At 49.3% G+C, this 23,801-nt stretch overlaps 1 protein-coding gene across 1 annotated transcript in view; it reads left to right on the top strand.

Annotated features, from left to right (window-relative positions):
* Positions 1-23,801, top strand: part of Cd247 (CD247 molecule) — a 69,510-nt gene that overhangs the window by 38,433 nt on the left and 7,276 nt on the right. The gene's annotated exons all lie outside the window — the stretch shown is intronic.

Below are 23,801 nucleotides of genomic sequence, written 5' to 3'. Positions count from 1 at the left end.
CCCCAGGGATTCACCAGACTCCACCACCCTGGAGCTGGGATTATAAGGATGCGCAACCATGCCCGGCTTTCCTTCGTGGGCCCTGGAGATTGAACTCAGCTCCTCACGCTTGCCACATAAGTGCTTTACTGACTGGGCTATCTCCCCAGAGCCCCAGATTCTTTCTAGCACAATTCTAGAAGTGTCTGGGAGTGTTTGTGTGCTAAAGTTTTGATGCGGTTATCCTGTTTGTGTTCAGTATTTCCCACTCAAATTTAGGCTTGACTAATTCTCCAAGGCAGGGGTGTTGTCCTTACAAAGGTGTGTGTGTGTGTGTGTGTGTGTGTGTGTGTGTGTGTGTGCAGGACTCTCGTTGTTCCTTTTTGGTTTTCGTTACCTGGAAATGTCTTTGGGACTCCAGTTAGACTCTGCAGCCAGGAACAGAATTTTTCTCCTCACATATCAACCAAGCATGTTCCTCTACTGCTGCTCCCCACCCCCAGCCAAGCAGGTGTGTCAGGATGCGTTGACTGTGCTGGTGGGTGGGTGGAGGGGAAGGAGATTAAAATCTGACTTTAAAGGCTCAGGCAGTAACTAGTTGGAGACTGGCTCCCTTTCCCCAGCCCCATCGCATCCTCAGACCCAGGGCCAGTAGAAGGAGGGCACTGAGAGTTCGTATCTTCATCTATCTAGAATCAGGCAGGCTTAGCTCACAAACTAGATCGGAAAGAAACATTTAGGAAGGGGGCAATGGGCTATCTCCCGTTCGTATAGCTCTGTCTGATCGGCTGGGGGAAGGATGGGCTTCGCAGTGCAGGCAGAGCCCCCCGAGAGAGATAAGCCCAGATCAAACGTGTACAGCTGGCGAGGCCACAGAGTTGAAGTCCTGCCGCTGCACCACTCTTCTCCTCCCCAAAGCACCAAGAGCCCATTGGTCAGGAGTCCCCCATTCTGCAAGAAGACTGTGTCCTGACTAAGCTAGCCTTTGCAGGTACCCCCCACGAAGGGAAACTCCCTGCTCCACGGAGCAGCCCCGTCACCGGGTGGCCTCGCTTGAAATCATAACGGATGGGCAGGAAGAACCCTGCTTTTTTCTCAAAACAGTATCCAAGCTCAGGCTGTGGCTGCTCTCAGGAAGAAGGGGGTGGAGGGGCCTAGCAGGGAGGAGACAGAAGGCGAAGGAGGTGATGGAGGTGCTGGGACACCTGCTCTTCACTGGAGACAGAGCCACCCAGAGTCAGTAGGAGAAAGTCTGAGCAGTGCTTTTAGGGAACGGCTTTGAAATGGAGCTTCTCTAACACTGCCTAGGACACACCTGTGCGGATGAGGGTTAGAGACACCAGCGGCTACAGATGCCTGGAGAGGGGATCCGGCCACCTCTCAGGCCAGCTGTATAACGCTTTTGTGGGCAAAAAGGGGAAAGGTGGCCCGGCCAGAAGAACAGGCTATCATGGACTGTAGGGAACCAATACTCAGGGTAGAGGGATTTCAAGTTTGGGTAGGTGGCACAGGTCTGGACCAAGACACAGTGAATCCCCTTAAGGACATGAAGGTCACTGGGCCATGAGGCCATTGAGTTGGGCACTTACGGTGGGAAAGCGGTCAGACAGGCATGCAGCAACTGTCTTTCCCAAGAGTATATAGGGACTGAGGAACCTCGGAGGGAGAGTGTGTGTCTGTCTGTGTTCAGTCCCCAGCGCCATTAAGCAAATGATCCTCTCAGACCATTTATATAAGTTACACATATATGTATAAACATTACGTGTGATCTCTATTATTCCACACACACATACACACATATAGTCTGGTGCTATTTAATGACACTGACAGTTACATTTAAAAGTGTGTGTGTGCGTGTGTGTGCGCGTGCACACACACACACACTCACAAATGCTCGGACATGCACGTGCTATTGGCATGCGTGTAGAAACCAAAGGGCAACTTGCAGGAATTGGTTTCTGTCCCACCATGTGGGTCCTGGGTCTCAAACTCAGGTCTTCAGGCTTGGTGGCAAGAATTCTTACCCCTTGAGCTAACTTACCAGTACCTTAATGACATCATGGCGATGCCAGGCCACATAGATGCCAACGGTATCATAAATTATTCTGCCGAGAGATGCTGAAGCTATCTTAGCCTGTGTGCACAAAGGCTAGGATGTTCCCACAAGGTTGAAATCAATGCACCAATGCCTTTCTCAGAATTAGCCCTGTTGAGTGTCACATGACCGTTTACACATTTAAAGCGTTCCTGCCAGATGGCTCTGCTCCCTGTAATTTTATTTCTTAAAAAAAGAACAACAACAACAACAACAACAACAACAAAAAACCCTGATAAATAGATAAGTTAGAGGAACCAAATATGCTTTAAGTGCCCTGGCACCCTCCCTGAGCCCGCTGAAGAACAGCAACCCTGCTTCCTTGTTCCTGTCCTTGTCTTCTTAATTTTCCTGCATTTAAACAGATAAGGTCCGGCTTGTTGAGCTTGCGTTTCATATGTCCTGCGCTCTGTGTGTGTCTGTACACACGCATGCTCGTGCACACAGGTATATCTGCATGCACTAATACGTTTAACGTGGGCTCCTGCCGAAACAACTTTCTAATCTTTGTTTTGTGACAGGGTGTCTTTGAAAACAGTGCTCCCGAGAACACATACGTGAACCCATCTTTGCTCTCGAAGTGAGGAAAGATTTTTCTAGGGCCACAGGCAGAAGTAGAGGAAAAAGGAAAAAACAAAAAAAAAACCCTCCTAAATTACAACTTATATGTATCAAAGATACCAAATGAAAGATGGAGATAAAGAGAGAAAATCTTAACAGTACATATCAGTATGATGGGATGAGGTGAATAGTGCCATGCATGTACAAAAGCCTATCAAAAGCAAAGCGAGCAAAGCTTATCACTATCTGATGCGTAAAATAAGAAATAAAGAAAACATGTGAAAAATTGTCAAGCATTGTTAGTAAGCAAATTAAAACATTTGAAGTAAGAGGCTGTGTTTTGCTTACTGGGTTAGACTGCATTATTTTGTTGTTTGCTTAATGACAATGCCTAGGGTTAGTGAGACTATAATAAATCAGATTCTTTCAAAAGCTGCTAAATGCAAATTGGCTGTGTTATTGGAAAGTAATTCACCCCTAAGTTTAATGGGTCTGAAAGGCGTTTTCCTGCTTTGTAGCTACACGGCTTCATGACTCCTAATTTGTTCTTTTAAAATAATATTTATTATTTTTTGAAAGTTTACACATGTGGATGTTCGGTCTGTATTTACCTGTGTACCACATGCCTGGTGCCCATGGGGTCAGGAGAGGAGACTGGAGCTACTGGTACTGGAATTTTGGGTGGGTGCTGGTATTCAAACTTGAATCCTCTGCAAAAACAAGTGCTCTTAGGTGCCAAGGCATCTCTCTGGCCCTCTTAATTTATTCTTAGGAAATAACGGGGCTGTGGCATAACCCAGTGGTGAACTAGCAAAATACGGCTTTAAGTTCAATTCTCAGCACTGTAGGGACAGAAAAAAAATCACACAGGGCAGCTGTGTTCAAGGATGTTTATTGTAACACAAAGGACTAAAAATCCATCTCTAAAGGCACAGATACAGCAATATTTCCAAATGGTGAAAAGCAGAAACTGTGAGAGATGTGACTCCAATCTTTAAAAATACATGGAAGCTAACATTAGGAGAAAATATCGAAATGTTCACAATGACTATATTTGGGTGGTGAAGTTGTGGGTAGACTTTAGTTTCTTTTTTATGCTTTCTGCTGTTTTATTTTTTTCCCCTACAACCTGTACTTTTGCTTCCATAATTAGAAATGCCATATAGAAAAAAAAAATTGAATTTTCCCTAATTTTGAATTAAGAAATCAAAGTCCAACAAACAAGTTTGCTGAGGAGCGATGCCAAAGGAGATGGAAAAGCTGTTTGCTAGAGTTAGAGGTGTCTTAGCTTGTGTGAAAACTCTGCAGGCTCCACTCTGTTTAAGGGGATGCCCCGGGCTGGCTTTCAGGGGACAGTGGAAGACAGTGGAGGCTGAGGAGGCAAAGGATGAGGTCAACAGCACAGGGATGGTGTTTTAAAACCCCGAGAATGAGTAGATGAGGTCACAAAAGGAGTAAGTTTCAGTAGATTAGAAAACAGGTCCAGGATTGAACTCTCAAGTGTCTCCAGGCCATTTGGGAGGGGCAAAGCTGTCAGCCGGGAGTCAGGGTCCAGTGAGCTCCATGGTGCTCGGCCACAGGCCCTGGGTAAACATTCTGGAGTGGTCACCGGATCAAACAAATGAACTCTAGGGATTATTCTAGAATCTCTGATTTTTCTTGGCATGGCCTTCATTTAGCCCTACCCTTTCAGGCCCAACTTTCATGAGTAAGATGTGTGTGTGTGTGTGTGTGTGTGTGTGTGTGTGTGTGTGTGTGTTCACACATTGTTCCTCTGGGACGAGGAAAGTTATGTCAAGGTAACAAAAAAGATCGGGGAAAAATGCAGGTTCAAAGTTTGAGAAGAGCTTAATGAGAGTGTTAAGATGCTAACATCCACATGACCGCCCAGCCACACTGGGAAGGAGTGCAGGGGGAGGCAGAGCCCCGATTTCCTTTTCATTCTCCTGGCATTCTCCTTGATAAAATAAAATAAAACTGGTTCTGGTATCTGAAGAGTCAGGTGAGTTTCCATCTTGCAGTCGTGGTCACCAGCCTTGGAGATGCTCAGTTCAGCAGGGACTCAGCGCCGCAAATGAATAAATCTAACTCGTCAGTTCCTTTTTTGTTTGTTTGTTTGTTTTATTTTTGATGTCCTCTGGTGCTGCCAGGGATTGAACCCAGACTCTTCCAAATGCCAGGCAAGCGCTGCACCACTGAGCACACTGCAGCTCCTAAATCTGGAAAGATCATGTCACGATCAGACCCCAACCTTTCTGCTGTAGTCCTGCACCAGAGCTTCTTCTCTGGGTTTGGAAATGAGACACACACACTCCCTTCATTCTTGGGGTGCTATTTGACTGAAGCTGAATTCTCACAGTTAAAAATTTCCGTTACAGCTTTGGAGCAGGCACTGCTGAGTAGGGATTGGAAAGGAGAAGTGAGGATCCCTTGGCCTAAGCTTCCCTTATTGGAGGAAGACATGGAGGGTAGAAAAACTAGTTCTCCACGGAGCTGGACCGAGGTGATTGCGGCTCACCACGCAGCTGTGGAGGGCCCTGAGCAAAGCGGACAGCATCGGGCCTGCCTGCTTAGGGCTCGCGCTTTGGCTTTGAGGTGTCCCCCACATTAAACTGATGGATGGCTGCTCCGTGCCTGGGAGAGGTGTTTTGGCTCAATGTCAGGGCTCCCATCAGAGGTGCCTGAGCTCCAAGGGGTTTGAAAAATGGCTTAGATGAAAAAATGGACTCTGTTCAATAATAAATTATAATGATGGTTTGTATTTATAGGGCATCCTTATGACCGAGGGAGTTCTAAGTTCTTTATGGATATTAACTCACCCTTCCTGCAATAGAGAAAAGATAATTTTATCAATTCAATATCTTTTGAATCTCCTCTCTCCCTGCTCCGGCAGTAAGAGGGTAGCTATTACAGTGATGTTTTCTTGTATTAATTTGGAGGCCATAAATCTTCCTTTCATTTTTTTTTTTCCTCTGCTGGAATTTTTTTTTCCTATTGGATATCACACAAGGAATTAAAAATGAACAGCAGTGCCTAAAATGTGTGTGTGTGCGCATTTATATGTCACTGTGCGTGTAGTATCTACATAAATATTTAATCTTTATGGGCTCAGCCTTCTCTCTCAGTTTTCATGAGCTAGAATTTATTAGCTACTGAACCAAGGAGCTATTATTATTTGCTTTTGCACCTAAATGATTTAAAAGTCAATTATGAATTGGCTAAGGGGATTGGAGCACTGCAGCATGTACTATGGCTCCTGCACTTCGATTTGTTACCAAATGTCTAGAATGAGGAACTGTCCACGATGGGAAAAGAGCCCAGCAGCGAACCACACCAATATTAAACTGGCCAGACAGTGGCCCTAGGTCACTGGAATATGAGTCGCTCTGCTGGGTTTCATCTGGGTGAGTTAGGAGGCTGGGGAGATGAAGATGGGGGCTACATACTCAGACAAACAAATCCGACAGCAAAGCAGGACCCCAGGACAACGCAGAACAATGACTCAAAGGCAGGCTAGCCCAAGGAGAAGCTGTGAGGGGAACCAGCCAGGACACCCAGGTCTGAGCTTTGCAACTCTGGTAACAGTTTAGAGCCGACAGCAACCTGCTTCACAGTCCTCTGGGAAGATGTATAAACACTGAATGCATTTTCTGTTTTGTCTGAGACATGCGGGCTGGAAGGCGGTAATAACCATTACAACAGGATTATCTGTTGAACAGGGCACTCCTCTGTGGAATTCACATCCTCCAAACACTCAAACTGGTTGGGGGGGGGGGGTCTTGAATGGGCGGGGGAAAAGGGCAGAAGAGCAAGGCATGATTTCTCAGCCAAGTCCTCTGTCAGGGGCGCCAGGATTTTAAGCTTTGCGTTTATATGAAGGGCTGAAAAAAAAAATCAGTTGATGTTAACCTCAGAATTAGCCAGGAGCAAATGGCAAATCTTTGTTAACAAGCTTGGAGCCCGCAATAAATTTTTTAAAGTGAGGGTGCACCACAGTGAGCATGTGAAATGAATCCTCAGTCGCCTGTGGGTTCTGGTTTGGAACTGAAAAGTACTTCTGGAACAAGAGCCGGGTTCTCCGATGCCCCTCACACTTACCAGCTAATCACAGCATTCAGCTGTTTGGCTCGTGTTGCAATAATTACCAATCTACCACTTTGAAACCTGAAATGGCTACGAGGCTTATCTTATATACATAGGCACATGTGTGTACATTTACGTAAGCATTTGAGTCTGTGTATATGACTCTGTGTACATATCCACAAACACTTACTAACGCACCCATATGTGTTTTCTCTTGTAAATGGAACTGGATTACATTTTTTTTTCCACATAACACATTTTGATTATGTTCCTCCTCCTCCCAGATGTCCCCGCCTCTAAACCTATCCGCGTTATGTTCTTTCTTCATTGCTCTTTCAAAGACAATGCAAAACCAAAAAAAAAAAAACAAAAAAAAAAAAAAAAAAAAGACAAAAAAATGCCAAGACAAAACAAAAAGTTTACAAATCTAAACGAAATGTGGTTTTAGCTTTGTGTTGGCCAAGGAGGCATTGAGGCCTGCTCAAGAGGGTGACTGATAGCCAGTGACACTCCACTTCAGCCAGCCGCTACCCACTGCAAATACCTTCTTGATTAGGCGTGGGGCCCCTTGTCTACCCTTCTCTCTCAATGTTGGGCCCTCCCTCTGGTGTGAATTTAGGCAAGTCTGTGCACACTGCCCCAGTCCCAGCGAGTTCATCTATGCATCAGCCCTGTTATGTCTAAAGGACAATAATGAAACTAGAGTAAACTTTATAGTCTATATTTGGGAGACTCCCAAAATTAAAAGAAAAATGGAGATGGAAAAAAAAAACATATCTTGAAATGGTAATTTCTCTAACAAAATTGGTCCTAAATTCTAATATTGGGGGGGGGGAAGCCTGGCTGTAGTCCCAGCACTTGGGAGGCAGAGGCAGGCAGATTTCTGAGTTCAAATTGGACTACAGAGTGAGTTCCAGGACAGCCAGGGCCACACAGAGAAACCCTGTCTCGGAAGACAAGCAAACAAATTAAGCCAGAGAGATGACTCATCAGGGACAGGCACTTGCTGTGAATGCTTGCCAACTAGAGTTCAATCCCCAAGACCCAGATAAAGGCGGAAGGAAAAAACTGACTCTGCAAAGCTGCCCTCTGTGCCCCACACTTGTGCCATGGTAAGCATGCTCCCACACACAGGACACAATTTAAAACAAGATGGCACACAGTATAATCTAGAAATGGAATTAAAGCACAAGCCTATCTAGTACCGTGAGTTAATTTAACGGCAAGCTGATTCCCTCCCTGGAGTCGGCCACAGTTAACTCTCAAAAATAGGAAAGTGTGCTTGAGGGAGGACACTGGCATCCGTTAGCTTGCTTGGTTTCTGGTCTCCTAAGTGCCCGATTGGTAACTGTAATGAGATCTGTGTTGAGCCACAAACTCCAGAGCTGCAGCCCCAGCCCGCCGATGAAGTTAATTAAGTCTGAGTCTTGGTCTCCACAGCGGGTTGATGCCAGAATAAATCCAGTGTGTTGTCAGCGGGCTGAACCAGGAGCACAGAGCTCCAGAAAGGAATTTCTATGCAATAAATATCACTTAAATTCCTCTCAAAGTTGGAGCTGGTGTCAAAGTCCAAAAAAGCAATATTCCCTGGCAACTGCTGTCAGGAATGCGTGTATGTCTGGCCATGTATCACCTCAGCACTCAAATTAGCAGAGGAGAGAGATAGTGAGTTAATATCACCCAGCTGGCTGCTCACAGAACGGCTCTAACTGTAGCCAGAGAAATTCCGAGAGGGCACAGCCAGTCATCAATGACCTCCAAACGACTAGATGCTCAGAATTTCCTGGCAGCCTGGGCTAGATAAATAACTCCAGCTGCTCTGCAATAAATGGGTTCCCCCAAATGTTTCAAAGGAACCAGTTCTTTCTCTTGCTGGCCACAGAGCTGGAGAAAAAGGACTGGTGATGAGGGAGGGAGTCGGGGAAAACCTCGGAGCCGTTACTATCCATTTCATCTGTGGCTTATAAGAGGCTGCCACCCCAGGCAGGCTGGCATGGCGAGGTGTGTGGGGGTCCTGCAGACATACCATTTTCTATTCAGGCATGTCTTTGGAAGGAAGAAGGTGGGGAGGAAGGAGATGAGTGGATGAGGAGCTCCAGGGTGAGGAAAAGAAGAGAAGGGACAGTGAAATCAATAAAAAGAGACAAACAAAAGGAGGCAGGTGAAGGGAATGGATGGGAGAGGTCTGAAGGTCACAGAACACGCTGTGGATAAACATTGGAATCTTTCCAGTAGAAGACCCCTCCCTCTCCCGTCTCATTTCTATTTTATTTTACTTTACTAGAAATTTCGCCTCTGAAACAAAGGTGATTGAGGTTTTACATTGATGTCACCCTCTGGTCCCAGGTGTCCCATAGCAAGAGCAACCCCAGGCAAATTGGCTTCCCTCCCCTTCCTTTTATTCACCCTGCTTGCTCAGCGTTCTGCTTTCAGAAAAGTGGTAGGAGTGGAGAAAGAGAAAAATGGCTTTGGGGATTTCCGAGGATTTGAGAATCTGCACCTTGGCCCAAGGTGGGAGGCAGCTAGCCCCTGTGTCCAAAGAGCTGCTTCTGCTGCAGAAGGGCTGTCTGAGCCCCTCCAGGGAAGGCAGCGATCGGACATGCTCAGAGTACAACTGAGTTTGCACAAGCCTCTCTGCAGCACCCCTGGAGAGGGGCAGGGCTTTACAGAGCTCACCTGCAGGGGAGGCAGCCTGAGCATTCGGAGCTAAGTGTTTGTAAAAAGCCTGCCAACAACACAGGCTGCGGAGACAAACAAGCTGCTCAAAGACAACCCAAGCCTAGCTTCACATTCAAGCCAGCTCCATGGCAAGCCCCGGGGCGACTGTAGTTCAAGGAGAGTGACATCTGCTTGGGGGAAAATTATAAACTTGTTATTTCCACTTATAAATCAGGCTCTTCATGGGAGAGGACCTTGAAAACATTTTTTTTATCTATTTTTTTTATTATTATTGCCCACTGCAAAGGCAATTGCCTACTGACCACAGTTGGCACATTCTGCAGAAATACAATGTCTGAGGCACTTATTATTGAAGGCATGTGTCTTATTAGCTAGCGCTGGAATTTCTGGAGGTGTTTTGTTTCCTCAAGTAACGAGAAAGCCATCTCCAGCAGGTGTGTGCTTTTTAAGTCAGAAAAAAAAAAAAAGAAAGAAAAAAAAACCATTAAAAACAAAACAAAACAAACAAACAAAACATCCCAGCTGGCTAAGATGGCCCCCACCTGCAGTCCCACGCTAGAGGACACAGTGGTTCAAGGTTAGTCTGGGCTACTGAGTAACATCCTATTTCAAAATGCCGAAGTCAACCAAATAACCCTCCCCCCCCTTTTTTTTTTCAGTATTTCTGGACGTCCTTCTATAAATCTCTAGATTACAGTACTCACAGGAAAGGCAAGCTCGTCAGCTAATGAACCAGTGATTTTAGTCAGGCAGTAAGTAGTTATTTCTATTAATTTAATAGATTCGGGAAATAACCTTATGTAGATTTGGCTCTAATTAAAAAAAGTCTCCTGCTTAAAGTTAATTTGTGTTACGTCTACGGGTATTTTGCCAGCATGCTTGCCTGTTCACCACACACATAAAGTACCCAAAGAAGTATTGGACCCCTGGGACTGGAGTAACAAAACAGATGGGTGAGCCACCCTGTGGGTGCTGGGTCCTCTGCAAGAGCAGTCAGTTCTCTGAACTGCTGAGCCATCGCTCTAGGTCCTTCAATGGTCATTTTGATGAGATCTCTTCTTTCAAAATTGCTAAAAGTTACATTTTGTTCCCTGAAATAATAACTCTTTGAATTTCATGTTTGATTAATAAACAACAACAAATCAGTTCGGGCTTCAACTAACTAGGTATCAAGAGAAAGGAGAAGCAAAAACTGTAAACTCCGATGCAGTGGACTAGCTCGTCCAAATCTCCCTTTAGCACTTAAAGTCAGATTGGAGGCAGAAATGAGCGAGACTAATTGAGAGCTGTGTATGTTTTCGGTTTGGTTTGGCCTTTGTGTTTTTTTGAGTCCGAGTTTCTCTGCGTACCCCTGGCTGTCCTGGAACTTGCTTTGTAGACCAGGCTGGCCTCAAACTCAGTGATCTGCCTGCCTCTGCCTCCCAAGTGCTGGGATTAAAAGTCTATCGTGTTCATTTTAAAGGGCAGTGAATGACCGTGACTGTGGGCTTCTGAGCTTGTTGTCCGCACCTGGCCTGGGGAGTCAGAGAGCTTTGCTGGCACCAGGTCACTGGTCACCTTGTAAGACTCAACTGCAATTCTCTGGACGACTCCTAATAGCAGAGCACGGAGTACAACCTTCCATGTCAGACAGCCAAATGCACCTCATGTAAAGTTTGCCAAGTGGCTATTGGTCCCTGGGGAGCTGGTCCCTAGGTCCTTAGGGTCAGAGCGGCAAGTTGCCCAAGCCTGTCAGAGGGAACTAGCCATGCTACCCCAGCAATGCCAACAGAATTAAAGGGGCAAGAGTCGATGACAGAGATAAAAAATAAGATTGAGGGGGAATTACAAAGGGGAGACAACAGAGAGAAAAATCTAGAGGGAGAAGGTCGATAGGCCTGAAGACAAGATGATCCAGGAGAAGAAAGGAGGTGGACAACTGAAAAGGCCCCAGCCCTGCAGGAAGGTAGGACAGACCTTTATAGGAGCCGGGGAATCAGTCTGACCTCTTCTTGGTTGGTCTTGGTCTGTTCTTCTGACAACATAGGCAGAAGCTAGGTTGGGAAGCAGCATCCAGGAGCCTAGAGCAGAGACTGCATTCCCAGGCAGGGGCTGACAGACTCCCAGGCTGGGGCTGCCTCTTCTGTGACCATGCTGGGTCTGGGAGGAGCTCCTGGCGCTGACTGGGGATTTCAGAGAAGCCTCACCCTGGACTTAACCCTGGTCCTGGGAAGTTATCACCCTCCTGGGCATGAAGAGACGCCTGTGGCCAGAGTACCTGGGTTCTATGTAGGATGGATGTTTGACCAGCTTGTCTGGGCCTCCAAGACCCTTGTAACTTTACCCTACTGATTATTCAGCTTCCTGTATTCATGAATGAATTGGTCAGAACCAACTTTTAACTTCAGTATTCTGTCAGTTGCCCCTTTTGCTGCAGCGCCTCTCCTCCTGTCCCGTGATTGTGCATGCATGTGTGAGTGTGTGTGCAAGCACAACACATACACACACACACACACACACACACGTTTGTGAATGTAGTGTAATTTAGGTATTCACAGACCTAAAGTGCAGTTGAGAATTGATGGGGCTGGAGGTTGGTAGAAGGAGGTCTATTTGATGAAAGCTGTAAAATGGTACCTGGACTATTTTCTCTCATTTCAAAATTACGTATTTGCGTGCACTGCAGAGGCTGGGTAAATGAGAAGCACAAAAGAATAGCCAGGTAACCCATAATTTCACAAGCCAGAGTTGAAAGTACTGTTGAGGGTTTGCTATTTACCGTCGCCCCCCCCCCCCCGCCCCTTCTTCCCTCCCCCCGCCCCCGGCCCCATGTCTCTCTCCGGTGGACGATGTAGAAACATAGATTTAGAATCAACAGAAGTAGCTCTAGGGTGCAGACTGTGGCGCTCAGGGGTCCTGAACTCTTGAAGAGCACCCCAGGTGGAGCAGGGTGGCTTGCCCTAGGCTACCCTGGCACCCCACACCGAGCATGGGGCGGCCAGGCTGGGTGTGGCAGTCTGCAGGGGCACACTCCCTCTGAGGGACAGAGCAGCCACAAAGGCGGGATCTCCGCCCACCGCCGCCCCCTACACGCAGCATCCCGCTCCCCAGCGAGGCTTAGCAGCTGCAGGCTTGTGGGCCTTTGATCCACACGAAGTATGTCACAAGCGAGCGAGCGCTAGCCGGGGCGTGGGCTGGGCACCCGAGGGTTGCCAAACTGACAAGCACACCTCCAGGAAAGCATTGCTGTGTCGCCGTTGCGGCCCTAACATCTTCATTGAGGCTGGGTTATGAGAGTGCCCTGTCCCCCAGCAAAGCAGCCTGTCCCTGCAGAAAGCAGCAGGACCAGAGGAAAAGCTCGGTCTCTTTACGCTTTGCCGTGCACGGCTCCTCTTCTTAGTGTTAGTCTGACTTAGTCGTGTCAAACGCTTTTGGGAAGTGTAGGCGCTGGAAGGAAGGACAGGACGGGAGGTGGTCATGCTGGGTTCAGCCCAGAAGGCGCGGATACAGGTGCAAAACCCAGGCCTTGGGTCTGCATTCTTACGCTATTACAGCCCCGGACAGCGCGCTGGGTAGTGAGAGATAAAAAGCGAATGAAATATGTCTGCGACCTTGCAGAGTTCTCGGGGTTTGTTTTGATTGCTGTTGGTTGGTTGGGTTTGTTTTGTTTTGAACAAGGGTAGACTTCTCATCGAAATGGGCCCAGAACAGCAGAATGTCAGAAAGAAAGAAAAAAAAAAGTAAAAAAGTGACTTACTTTGAAAATGGAGTTTGGCACTCAGGAAGTTCTGGCCTCAGTCTTTAGCACTGAGAACCGCCAAACAGAACAGTATTAGCTACAGGTTCTAATAACAGGCTCCGTATGGTTTCCTCCAACCTCCAGACGCTTTCTCAGGGCGGCTATATTTAGAACAATGGACACAGCTGTTGATATAAAACAAACACAGGCATCCAGAAGAATGGGCTGTGTTTTTTTTTTAACGTGTTTTGAAAAGATCAACAATTACATCCATTTCTAATTGAAATTTGAACATATTATTTGAAAATAATCTTGTATGTTTTGTTGTGGCCAGTGTTGCCCGGGCCAGTCCTGACTTCAGGACACAAATGATCTTTCCACCTCTGTATCTGAACCTCTGGGACTCCAGGTGTGTGGTGGCCAGCCAGCCAAACCCATATCCTGTTTAACTGTAATTTTACCCCACAATTTCTGACTTTAGGTTGCCTTGTAGACTAGAAACAGGCACCCCACTGAAGCCCATTTTGCTTGAACACAGCACAGAAATGTGCCGAGATGGGAAACATTTGCGCTGAATGTTGAAAGAGGAAAGCTTGGGCAAGCAGAGCTTGAAGGAGAGGGTGAGTTGGAGGGAGGTTTGGCTGATCTTCCCAGAAGGTTGGCAACCTCTTCCAGGTGAACGCTGGGTTTGTCTTTTTGATCAGCCGTCAGAAGGATGCTGGCCCAGGGCACTCCTGCCCCAACAGCACCTGGGCCTGTGTCAAAAGCAGGGCAGACCCTTCATCACAGCCTGGGCCTGTGTCAACCAGGGAAACATGAGGGGTCAACCTTCCTGAGAGCTCAGAGTGTCAAACCTCTGCCAAAGCCTGCAACTGCTGGATCAAAGGGAACGGTGAAGGGCAGTTTGGGAACCTGACACTTTGTAACCACTTCCTGAAGTAATCCTAAACAGTTTTTCTCTTGATGACTACCTTTGAACCCCGGGCAGGACAAAACCATACAAGTTACTCTGTTAACAACGATTTAGGAGGCCAAGAAACCAAGGAGAAATAACCTTACAAAGGTCACACACCTTGAGTGTCAGCTTTGGCCAAAGCTCCCACAGGTTGACTGTGGAGTGTGGGAGGCGGCACAGGTCTCTCTTGAGTCTCTACTCACACACAGGCTCTTTAAATGTAAGCCACAAGATTCACTTATTTTACGGCATTAATGACCTTAAACCAATCCATCAGTCTCCTAATTATCCAAGCAATTATGTTATTAATGAGGTGGGGGGGGGGCTGCCTAAAACTGGATTTCCCACCAGGTAGAAGGGAAAGAGCTAACAAAGGCGGTGTTTGTCCTGAGGCAACATGAAGTTTGTTGAAAAGGAAAAGAACAGCTAGGATAAAGTGCTCCTTGCGCTGGAAAAAACAAAAAAACAAAAACCACGACATCTTTTGAGGTTGGTGTGGGCTGGCGTTCCGGGGGAGGAGGCCTGAGTGGAACTGGAAAGCTGAGAAAGGCTTGAAGAAGCTTGAAGGTGGGAGGACACCACACAGACAGTATCTGGGTGGGGAACGCTCTGTCAACACTCACCACAGCGGGGCTCTCTTTCCAGGCTTGCTTAGATGAGCTTGAGTCTGCTCCCAATCCATCTTAAATCAGTCAGGTCTAGGCAGGGGAAAGATTCCAGCTTCATTTTGGCTGTAGCATTTTTTTTCTTTTTCCATTCTTTTCTCCTTCGCTATCATCCTGGTCTGTAGGGGGTTTAGGCTTGTTCTCAGTGACAGACAAACTATGGGAAGGAAGGACTGTAATATGCTAGGGACTGAGGTCCCCCCCTCCATTTTCACAGCCTCCCCGCCCCCAGCACCCCGTTGAGTTTCTAAACCGCCCAGAGTGGCTTCTGGCTCCACACCAAAAACAAGGACACCCACAGGGCTGACAGAGCAGGGCACACACCCCAACCCCTAAGCAGGCCGGCAGGTGTCAGGCTGTCACTAGCAGCCTCCCATCCCGTCCTCGGGAAAGAGGGGCTGGAAGGAGAACAGAGCATTCTGGGACCACCTTCGTGTGTTTTATAAAGGTATAAAGTACAGCGTCCGCACTGACCGGACACAGTGTTGGAGATGAACAAGATGCTCTTACAATGTCAAAATCATAGTTCTCTTGGACATTTATACAACGAAGGGTCAGAGGGTAGGCTCTGATGCCCGTTAAGGCTGCCGACACTCAGGGAGTATGTCTGGATGGATATATTTATATTTATAGACGTTTTCAGATTATCCACCTCAGAAGGTGGTGTTTCCGGAAGAGGGCCAGGCATGCTAACACCAGCAAACAGTTTTGAACATTCCTCCTCTGGAGGTCCAAATGATTCCAATACAAGACCAAACCCTCGTACTGACTTGGTGGGCTCTTGTTCAAAGGCAGACACACCCAGGAGCTGGCCCATCCACCCATTTTTTTCTGTTTTATTTATTATTATTATTATTATTATTATTATTATTATTATTATTATTATTGGCAACTATGTGCATCCTCAGTTTTTCTCGAGAGCCCTCTCACGAGATATGATTAGCTCAATAGAATGCCCGCACAGCCGATCACAGGATAACCACTGTCTCTTCCGAGGCGGTTTATTCCCTTGCTTCTGCCGCAAATGAGAGGCCACACAGCCCTAGGCATATCCCGTTCCAGTTTATACTCCGGATAAGCCACCCCCAAATGCCCCCCCCAAAAAAAGATGTGGGGTGGGGGTTTGGAGGAGAATGAAATCGGTGGCTCTCCACCAGCTGGCTGTGCGAGCCAGGGAAGCCCTGGGCTTCGAAACGAAAGCCCTCAGAGCTCTCGGTTCTGAGAGTGGTAGTTTTGACGACATTTGGAGTCCCCCCTGTGTGAGAACTGAGAGCCTTTCTGCTTCCTCCCCCACCCCCACTCTCTGGGGGGTGGGGGTGAGGGTGCTTTGGGGGAGGGGGAACCAGCCCCCAGCTGCCAGTTTCGGCCTAACCCAGCCTTGAGCTGAAGATCCGTCACCCGGTCCCCGCCGAGGCCAACGTGGACAGGCGTGCGCGTGGGCCAGCCTTATTCTGGGCACCGTCCCCAGCCCAGACAGGCTCCCGGGACTGGCCCTTTCCTTGCCTGTCGGAGAAGGGACCCCCAGGCGGCTCCCTCGACGTCAGGCAGCTAGTCCCCCAGCTGCCCCCACCCCTCGCTGCCCCCCGAGCGCTCTGGGGGGCCGGGGGCGGTGCGGTTCCGGGGAAAGGGACCGCAAGTGGGGGCGGCCGCGGCGGCGTGGGAGCCGTTCAGATGGGAGATCACCGGCGATAACCCGGCCCGGGATGCTGCGGCTCGACAGGAAACCTCGAGCAGGGAGCCAGCTGCGGGCCGGCGGGGGAGGGGTGCCGCTCGGTCGCCGCACAGCCCCGGGCGGGACAGCGAGCGGGGCCGCGCGGGCCCATCCCTGAGGTCCCCTCCCCGCACGCCAGGGCGCGAGGTGGGGCCAGAGGGAAAATCCCAGGGGCACCTCGTTTCCAGCGCGTCCGCGGGGGGCCCCGGGGCAGGTGGGGAGTGGACCCCTCTTTACGGTCCACATCTGCTCTAAGATCAGAACGGCGCGTCGTCCCGCGGCCTCCAATCGCGACGAGGCGGGGTGGCACGACCACAGCCTGATTCATCGCTGCTGCCGACAAAGGCGACTGCCCTGTGAGGGGGTCCCCGCAGCTCCGCCCCCCCCCCCCCCACCACCCCGGGAGCTGCCGAGCTGCAGAAAGGCAAGCTGGGCTACAGAAACCTGGGACTCAGGACACAGCTCAGGGTGCTGTGAAACCTCTCCCCACCCAGTGCCCTGAGCAACCAAGATCAGCTCCAGGAAGAGCGTGAGCTGCTGCCTTCCTGGTTCCCTTGGTTCCACTGACCTTCCTTGGGTAACCCAGGCAGCCTTAAGCCCCAGGCCCAGAAACCTGGGAAGAGTTCAGGTTTTTCTTTCCTGCTAGGCCGCCGACAGGGCTTCTATGTCAATTCCGGGAATCCGAACTCAAGTCCTCACGATTGAGCAGCATAGGCTTTACCTACTGAGTGAGCCGTCTTCCCAACAACACCTGGATGATTTTTTTTTTTTTTTTTGGAGTGTATGTATAGTCCACCTCAGTATTTTAACTTTATTATTATGGTAAATCTTATGTATGTGGGAGGCAGAGGCGGTGCTGGGGCTTAAAGACAGGCCCACACTTGAAAGAGCGCTCCTACTGAGCTCCATCTTTACCATTTCTAAGTGTGACAGAGTGGCAGGAATACCCACAATGCCACGCAACCATCACCACTGTTTATTTCCGCTATCTTCGTTATCCTATCCTAACCTAAGTACAATTTTATGCACACACACCTATGTAGCCCAAATGTTTCTCTTCCTACATGCAATCACTATAGATATCTCTAGAGCTTGCATCCCGCTCTTTTATTTTTAACCCGATTATTCTGGAGGTCTTTCTGTGGTGGCACAGATGGAGGGAGAGCTCTTTGTCAGTATGAGGTCTTTTTTCCTTCTCCCCAGACAGGATCTCCTTTTGACCAGGTTGGCCTTGATTTTCTGATCCCCTCGGGCCTCACTTGTCATTGCTGGGCTTATGTGTGCTATAGATTGAACCCTGAGCCACATTCCCAGTCTTATGTGGGCATTTTAAACTGCTTTATAAATATACCATAAATTATCAGGTTGCCGGTCAGGAGACATTTTTGTTATTTTTTTTTGACATTTTTGTTATTTTCATGGTTTTTTTTTCTTCTTCTATGGATAATGATACAATAATCATTTTTGTACACACCCCTTTAAACCAAGTTTTTCTCTAGAATAAGGTACATGCTCAGAGAAATGGCAAAAATCCCGCCTAGCGTTCGTTTGGACGTAGGGACCGGGAGCTGAGTGGATGTCTTTCAAGTTGTGCTAATGTACGGAGTAGAATGTGAGAGAAAGAACAAAGGCCTGAGGAGGCCTGGCCTCTCTGTCAGGCTCTGTCATCTGTGTGCTCTGGGACCACAGGAGAGGCGCTTCACCTCCCTGACCTTCAGCCTCTTTATTTGCAAAGTGGAACAAATCAAGGCTGCCCAGTTTACCTCCGTCCGTTGTCACCATCAGATGGAATACAACTATAAGAGCGTTTAGAGTTGAAGGCGTGGGGCCAGTGTTTACTGCGACCAGGGCTGTGACAGTCAGCAGCCGCGTGGCCAAGCTGGCACCAAGAGGAAGAGATGGCTCTCCCTGTGTCCGGAGATGTGTGCAGATATGTAAATATACACACCACACGTGCATATTGCTCTTTATATATGCATTGTTTTTGGTTTTGTTTTTGTATGTTTGTTTGTTGAGAAAGGGTCTCACTACATAGCCTTGGATAGCCTGAAGCTTGATCTGTAGACCAGGCTGGCTTCGAACTCACAAGGATCTTCCTGCCTCTGCCTCTGCCTCTCACCACACCCACCCCTATGTATGCGCTGTGTTTACATGTAGTTTATGTACTCTGCCTGGAGAATAGTGAAAGGATTACAAGAAGGCCGTTCCAAAGGGTTTTTTTTAGGGGCTGGCTCCGCAGAGAAAGGCCTCTGCTCGAAAACCTGATGACCTGAGTTCAATCCCTCCAACCCGTACGGTGGGGAGAACCAAGAAGGCAAGCTGCTGTCTCACACACCTGTGCACACACACAAACAGATTTGAACATGTTTAAGATAGTCAGTAAAACTATGAAGTACCCTGAAATCATGGTTTCGTAAAACAACATGAAATGTTATACGAGAAGTTATAATGCAGACTGAAGAAAAGCAGGGTTTTTTGGTTTGGGTTTTTTTTTTTTTTTCTTTTTTTTTTCAGGAAAAATGTTCTGATTCAGGGTGATTGCAAGTGGCAAACAGCAGACCTTTAAGGGCAAGCTGCTATTGCAGTTTCAAATGACTGTGTTTGCACATTAAATTAGGAGAGGCTTTGATAGTTTCCCTTACCTTTCTGCACTTTAATGAGTTCATTTTACTTGAAAACAGGAAAAAAAATAAACAATCACAGAAAAATGTAATAAAATATTGCACAGACCGCAACTTCAATGGAAATAAAAATAAGAAGGGGAAAATCACGGCCCACAGTCACTCTATGTCTAAGAAATAAAACAGTCCCTTTCTCTTGGGATTGGAATCTTTTTGTCTACGGGAATGTGGGGTTCGCAGATAGTGGAGACCGGGTTAGCAGCTTCATAATTGCTCGCAGTTGTACGGAGGGAGGGAGAGGAGGCCGGGGTAACGCACAGTGGGAAATGACGTGCAGTGTGGACTTGTAAATGGCCTTGGAGAAGAAAGGTCATCCACTGAGGACCAGCTAGACCCCCAAGAGCCATACTCAATGGTGTTTAAGAGCAGCTCAGAGATTCAGTTTCCCCAGGGGTTAGAGTCACCGGGATGTCGGCAGCATCAGACTCGCCCATGATTCTGGCCACAGAGGGGGCCTGGGCTAGCGGGCCTGCACCGCTGTGCCGTGTGTCTGGCACGTATCCTGCCTGATGGCAGAGCCTTTGTGCCCCCATGTTGTGCTGTGGTCAGTGAGCTGGCACCGTGTCCAGTGCTCTGCCCTCGAGGTCACCCCCACCGCTGCTGCCACCGCCTTCCTGAGAACATGTGACTTCCTGTTTTCTGAATTCTTAGCCTACAATGTCAGTTGAGTCTGAGACTGGGGGTGGGGATGGATGTCAGCAAGATGGGGGTGGGGTGAGGGGTGAGGGGTGAGGGGGTGTCCCAAGGTAGGGCTCCAAAGGGGGAAGTAAGGTGGATTCGAGGGAAGGCTTGAAGCACCGGTCAGAGCAGTCTCTGTGAAGGTCTGGAGCTGCGTAGATGAAAGGAATCCCTGAGGCACTGGGACAGAGTGGGTTGGAAGGAGCTTTGCTCCAGGGGCTCTCAGGAACTTTCCAGCGGGGTGACCTCTGGGAGCCTGGCTTCTTATCTGTGAAAACACAACTGTACAACGTAGCTCTGAGTGTTTCAACCAGACCATGCAAGGCGGATGGCTTTTCGGCTTTTCTAAACTGTAGGCAAAGCAGTGCAGGTGTGAGCCTTGTGGAGTCCTCAGAATGCGCCCAAGGAAGGAGCGCCTTCTGTGGGTCAGGCCCTCCACGCGGACTAGCTGTCTGACTTTATCCTCCCAAGGTCCAGAGGGGCAGCTTTCATCATTGTGTGTTGAAGAGTCTGCCCCCAAACCCAGCCTGAAGGGGAGGAGGGAAGAGGGGGCCCATCCTCTACTCTTTCTGCTGCGTGTACCCACAGAGCCTCTGTGTGGCAAGGGCACACCGCTGGAGGCCTGCTAGCTCGGCACGCGCCGCTGCGCCGGGTCCTCTCTGTTCGCTTGGCCTCGTTTGCTCTGCCCTCCCTGTGGTGCCTCATTAAACCATTTTTGCAGGCAGGGGACTGAAGCTCAGAGTTAAGACAGCCCTCAAACACCAAGCCAGTGAGAAACAGACTCTGGCCTTGGCTCTGAGAGTCTTTCTGCCTCAGGGGCCCATGCTCTGTCCTCGGGGCTTGTGGCTAGTGGCGTGCCAGGTGAGGAAAGCCAGAATGAACCGGCTGGGTTCCCCAGCACTTGCTTGACTTTGTGACCAAGCGTCCCACGTAAGGGCTGTGCACTCAGGAGTAGGTGGGATTCCTGGAGCCCACACTAGAGATGAGGTTCCCCCGAAACTGAGGGCCGAGGGAGTGTCCATAGCCAGGTGGACACTCCAGCTCTGCCATTTGCTGGCAGGCTTCCTGATGAAGTTGCTTCGTGGCTTCAGTCTCGTGGTCTGAGCTATGAACTGGGCAGGATAAGAGCCTCCTTAGCAGCAGAAGCTGCCGTCAGATGGTTTGAGGGGGTCGAGAGCAGATGACCAGCTCCTCAACCAGATTTGCTACAGGATTTTGGTGTGAGGACACAGCAGGGTGTGTTGACAGCTTTGACAGGACCCAGTCCCCATGACCACAAGCATGAGCCCCACAGGGGGACACTGACAAGTACATGCCCCTGGAGGAAGGAGACCCTGTCAGCCCTCAGGTCTCCCCAGGCTGACCTCCCAAGCTCCATGTCATGACATTGGAACCAGGGCTCTTGTGAGAGTGACCACGGGGCATCCGGGGATGGCGAGGCTCACTCTTGTTAATGACCCAGGACAATCTGAATTGACAAGTACTCGGACAGCTACTCCTTGAGCTGTCTCTAGCTGCCCTGGGGGTCTCGCCACAAGGCAAAGGCAGCAGCTTTTTACTCACTGGCTTAAAGTAAAAATAAAAATGACCATGCTAGCTGGTATCATGAGGATAAGCCAGGCTCCTTACCTGGTAGGCACAGCTGCATCTAGCCCTCCGGCACCAAGTGGATAAGTAATATCACTCCCTCCATCCAGTGAGGAAACTGAGGCTGAAGATGCTTGGAGCCAGGAGCATGCAGCCGTACATGCTCCCACGGTATGGGCGGGCGCACAAGGTGAAATGACTTTCCCTTTGCTCTAGAAAGCAGCTGCAGTGGCAGGCCCCTAAATAACTCCTGGAAGGCATCTGAGGGCCCTCTGCCAGAGATGGGCTGTGCTTAAGATGTGAAGAAGGCACACAAGTGGCTCAGGGACAGAGGAGGTCAGGTCTCTGTCTGTAAGCGGGAGGGGGACAGGGAGAGAGCTGGGACCAAGGGTGTCAAGATCCTACGATCACCAGGACAAGTGGCATTGTGAAGAGCTGCTGCCGGTGTGGACGCCTGAATATCAGGAAATAGAATAATAGAGGAAATAAAAAAAAAAATCTGTCCTTAGCAGGTCACCTGTCAGAGCATCCTGACTATAGCCCTTAAGGCAAACACAAGTGCCCCCACCCCATTTTATGGACAGAGGGCCCTTAGGACCAGAGAATTGAGGTTACTTTCTAGGATCAACACAGCTAGTACAGGTGGCAGGGGACACAGTGGAAGCCCCCTGCCCCAAACCCAGCCTCTTTCTAGTTCTGCAGCCCTTGGCACAGAGCCAATGCCCAACAGAGGGTTAATAAATTATGTGACTAACTTAGGACCTGAGTCCTCGCCTGGCGTTTTCCAAGGTAGCAGTGCAGTTCAGGCCCACTGCTCTCAGCACACAGACTGTCGGACTGAGAAAAGGAACTGTCCTGATAAAGGGTTGGGTTAATGTCCTTTTCTTGCCAACTCCACAAGCAGCACTTTTGTCGCTGGCCGTGAAATTATGTGGCTCTTTAAAAAGAAAGGAAGAAACCTTGTCCCTATTACTCATCTGGTGTGCGAGGGGGTGGGGGGGGTCAGTGTCCACCTCCCTGCCTGCCCCCCACAGTGCTGACTCTGCACAACACAAAGAAATACTTCTTATTTGTTCTAAATTTACTGTCCAGTATTTTTTCTGTTCTCATTTTACACGACAGGCGGCTGAGCGATTTTCTCCTGGCTCTCTCTATGAATCTCAACCACGCTGTAAATCGCCACTGACATCTCTCTGGCCCTAAAAGACAGTATCACCCCAGCTTCGGTGGCCTTTCCTGAGGGCTGGCTTCCTTCCTAGATCATTATCAGAGAAGAGCAGCCTTAGGGATGGGGCCCAGCGTCTCCCCATCACTGACACATATCCTCCTCTCAACTGTAGGAAATGTGATGAAGGCCCATCCTGGCCACGGGGATGGGGGTGGGGCAGGAGGGGAAATGAAAAAGATGCAGCCATCGGCCTCCAGTGCTTAAGGCACGAGAAGTGAAGTCTGAATTTAGAAAACTATAGGCTCTGCAGCCTCCACACTCACTGATCATCATTGGGGTCTCAGGGTTCTGATTTCTGCAGGTGCTGGGCGGAGCCAGCAGTGGTAGCCCAGGGGAGGAGCCTGTCGAAGCAGAGGTGGGCGTGGCGGGAACAAGACAGCATCTGTGAGGTTGCGGGAGCATGGGACATAAAGGGTAGAAGGAAGGGCTGGGCTATGGCTCAGTTGAGAACGTGTTTGCCTACCATGCATTAAAGCCCTGGGTTCCAGCTCCGAGACCACCGAGCATGACGGTGCACACCTGTAAATCCCAACACTCCAGATGTGGAGGCGGGAGCATTGCAAATTCAAGGTTGTCCTTGGCAATGTATTAAGTTCAAGGCCATCCTGGACTATGAGAGCAGCTGGAGAAGGAGAGGGTGGAGTTCTCTCCAGCCTGGCCTGGGAGGGTGGAGCCTTTGTGGGGCCGCAGAGTGCCAATATCCTTCGGAGTGACTGGGGCCCCGCTTCCGTGGCATGTGGGGGCAGACGGAAGGCCGCCTGCATGTCACCGCCTGTGTCCTCTACCTCTGCACAGTTCTCAGTGTGTTTCTGGTGGAGATCCAGTGAGGCCTTAATGACTGCGCTCAAAGCCACAAACACCGCACAGAACCATCACTGAAGACTCTCAACCCGTTTCTCAGAAGAGGCGGCTGAAAGGATTCCTTGCCCCCAAATAACACAGCTAGGCTTGACAGCGCCCACCGCGTCTGCCCCAACATCGGCTGGCCAGCGGCCACCAGAGGGCGCTCCTGCTTCTGAAGACATGCTGCAAAGCCATAGAGACCTCTGCTTGTGTGGTTCTCAGGCCAGAGTAGGGGCCTTGTGACACACTGGTCCATTTCTCAGATCCGGCCGCGGCACACGAATCTGGATTGAGAGAGAGAGAGAGAGAGAGAGAGAGAGAGAGAGAGAGAGAGAGAG

The sequence above is a fragment of the Psammomys obesus genome, unplaced genomic scaffold, assembly GCF_907164565.1.
Source record: "Psammomys obesus unplaced genomic scaffold, mPsaObe1.curated_primary_1811, whole genome shotgun sequence".
Lineage (NCBI taxonomy): Eukaryota > Metazoa > Chordata > Mammalia > Rodentia > Muridae > Psammomys > Psammomys obesus.
Note: the sequence above shows the minus strand (reverse complement) of the source record. Positions and strands in the feature narration are given on the sequence as shown.